We start from the raw sequence: 3,654 nt of genomic DNA, 5'->3' as shown, positions 1-3,654 counted from the left end.
TTTTGCTGTGCAAAAGCTTTTTATTTGATGTAGTCCCCATTTGTTCCATTTTATCTTTAGTTTCAAGTGCCCTAGGAGCTGTATCAGTGAAGAAATTGCTTTGGCGTATGTCTGAGATTTTGTGGACTTTGTATTCTTCTAGAATTTTTATGGTTTCCTGTCGTACATTTAAGTCCTTTATCCATTTTGAGTTTATTCTTGTGTATGGTGTAAGTTGGTGGTCTAGTTTCATTTTCTTGCATATATCTGTCCAATTTTCCCAACACCATTTATTGAAGAGACTATCTTGGCTCCATTGTATGTTCTTGCCTCCTTTGTCAAATATTAATTGAGCATATTGGGTTGGGCTAATTTCTGGACTCTCTATTCTATTCCACTGATCTATATGTCTGTTCTTGTGCCAGTACCAGGCAGTTTTGAGAACAGTGGCTTTGTAATACAGCTTGATATCTGGCATTGAGATCCCACCTACTTTGTTCTTTCTCAGGATCGTTGCAGCTATTCGGGGTCTTTTTTTATTCCAGATGAATTTTTGGAGAGCTCGTTCTAGGTCTGTGAAGTATGCCGTTGGTATTTTAATGGGAAGCATGCACATTAGATTTAATCTTGAGTTATACCAAATAATCTGAGTCTCCAGACTGATGAATGGACAGGTTTGCTGAAATTACATTCTCTCTATAGTAGATATGGTGAAAGAGGCAGAAACCCAAAGTCAGATAAAAGTCCAATACTGGGATGGCCTTGGAGATAGGATGAAAGCAGGAGGGGCAGAGAGCCATGGGATACAAGGAGCAGGGGAGGCACAGAGATGATAATAAGAATCCCCTTTGCATGACTCACACTGAGGGCTCTGTGTGTCATCTGATAGGAATAGATAAATAGAGGCCAGAGTGAAAGAGATCCTATTCTTCTTCAACTAATGAGGACAGGGAACTGGGCTGAGAGAGCTGCTTTTCCTTCATCACAGACTCCCTGCTGAATCTCCATGAAGCTGTTAGGAGCAGGAAGTGATTTGGTTGCATGGTCTACTTTAGCCTGGGATGCTCTTCCTTCCATCCCATTTCTTATGTGTAGTCATCTCGGGATCCATGAAAGCTTCTTTTTCTGTGATAGTAGAGCTTCTAGGGAGACATGAAGTTCTAAGGGTCTGAGATATTTATCAGGTCAAGGAAGTAAGGTTTAATATGGTGATCAACTTAGTTCAACTTTGTTCATTAACTCACTGTTCCTCTAGCCCAGTGGTCAGCAAACTGTGGCTCGTGAGCCACATGCGGCTCTTTGGCCCCTTGAGTGTGGCTCTTCCACAAAATATCACGTGCAGGCGCGCACTACAGTGCGATTGAAACTTCATGGCCCATGCGCAGAAGTCGGTTTTCAGCCTGGGCGAGTCTATTTTGAAGAAGTACTGTTGATAATTGGCTCTGTTGACTAATGAGTTTGCCGACCACTGCTCTAGCCTAATGAGAGGGGATCATATGTACAAGTTCTACTAAGTCAACCTAATGAGACTAACTCTCAACTCACTCCATACATCACCCCTGTCCTCTTAGCCTCTCTTCTCAGGGAAATCCCCAGGTATCCCTTCTTCATCAAAATCTCCACATTTCTATTCCCAGCTGCTAGATACTCTTTTTTCCCATATTTTTTGGCTTCATGGTTATTATCTCCTAGGGAGTTCCTGACTTTTTTTTTTGAACTCAGTGCTTCCTCTCATAAAGACATAGTCCCATTTCAATGCCTCTCCCCCAATAAGGAACTGGAATCTGATATTACTTTTCCCCTATTTTGCCAGATAATTATAGAACTGGAGACCAGCTTTTTCACATCATAGATCCTGAATATGAGAATAGGTCCATGAAAAGTTAGGTTTCAGGATCAGGTTCTACCTTTCCTTGCTTGAAGAAACATGCTCAGGACTTGTAGACTCTGAACTCCAGAGCATGAGTCAGATCTTAATGAGAAGAAGAGCATTACTGCCAATGAAGCCACAGGGATCATCTGACTTGGTAGATCATCACAACCCCTTATACTGGGTAGTGACCAGGGCTATGGCCCCTCCTGTGCAGCACATATATCGTATCCAAAGCTTATACCACAGTTATTGACCAAATCCACATCCCTGACTATGCTTCTCCTTTAAGGGGAAAAGGATGAAAGCGATAAACTCAGGATAGAAACGGAGTAAAAACCCAAAGAAGCAGTAAGTCATGGATTCAGTAATTTCCACAACAGGTTCTAAAAAGGGAAAGAGACCAAGAGACACATATAGTGAGGACTCCCAGAGTGGGTTGTTTGGGGGCAGGAAACACAGAATGTGGATTTCTGGATTAGGAGAAATATCCTTCTTGGAACATTTTCTGTAGGGCGGAGAGAGGTGACTTACATCTCTTTTTGAGTTGTGCTGGTCCCCAGTCTCAGGCAGAGAACCAGAAGTAAGATTGCAGGGCCAGCTTTGAATAGAAGCTGTAGAGCACACATGCTGGAAGATCTTGATGCCAGGAGGACTGTGCATCCAGGGGCCAAGATCAGTCTTTATTCGTGTAGCAAGACAAACAGGTCCACTAAGCCAAAATCATCATACCTTAGGATATCACTTTGCTACCCTGTTTGTTTTTCTGTGAGAAAAGTCAACATTCATCTGGAATTTAAATTAGGGGTAGAGTGAGGTATGAAGGCGTTGGGAAAAGTCAGGAAGAAGATGTGAGTGCCAGTCTGACCCATGAGCTGCACCTGGGCAATTGGAAGTTCTTCTGTTCCTTCCCCGTGCTCAGAATGTTACTCTGCTTTTCTTATTTTAGAAGCTGCCCAAGGACACAGCATTGAGATAGTAATGTGGTGATAAGACCACCTGAACTGGGTATGTGAGTGAACCCTATTAAGGCGCCCTGTGTGTGTGACTGACTCCAGTTAAAGCTCGTGTGTGTGTGTGTGTGTGTGTGTGTGTGTGTGTGTATGTGTGATAGATATTTTAAAAAATTTGACAATTATTTTTATTTGCAAATTTTTATCTTTTTTCTATATTTATTTAATCATCATCTGAGGATATATTTGTATTGATTTTTAGAGAGAGAGGAAGGGAGAGAGAGAGAGAGAGAAACATTGGTGTGAGAGAAACATCCATCTGTTATCTCCTGTACATGCCCTGACCAGGGATTAAACCCCCAAACTTTTTGGTAAATGGGATGACATTCCAACCAACTGAGCCATCTAGCTAGGGCTATCCTATATAATAAAAGTCTAATATGCAAATTGACCAAACATGGAATGACTGGTCAGTGGGGGCGGGGCCGGCGAGCAGGCAGTGCCAGGCCAGCCAAGGTGGGTGCCAGCGGGCAGAGGAGGGGACGGCAATGGGGGGGGGCGTGTGGCAACAACCGGAGGTGGTGGAGGGATGATCGGAGGCAGGGCCAGCTGCTCACTGGCCGGCGCCATCCCCCAATTGCCCCACCGTCGGTTGCCTCCCGCAGAGGGAGGCCAGACTGTGGCTTAGGCCCACTCCCTGCGTCCTCAGTCAAACATCCCCCAAGGGCTCCTTGTCTGCGAGTAGGCACAGGCTGGGCTGAGGGGACCCCCCCCCCGTGCATGAATTTTCATGCACCAGGCCTCTAGTCCTATATAATAAAACCCTAATATGCAAATCAACTGAACAGTGGA

This window comes from Myotis lucifugus, unplaced genomic scaffold, assembly GCF_000147115.1.
Source record: "Myotis lucifugus unplaced genomic scaffold, Myoluc2.0 scaffold_141, whole genome shotgun sequence".
Classification (NCBI taxonomy): Eukaryota; Metazoa; Chordata; class Mammalia; order Chiroptera; family Vespertilionidae; genus Myotis; species Myotis lucifugus.
This window is presented reverse-complemented; position numbering follows the sequence as displayed.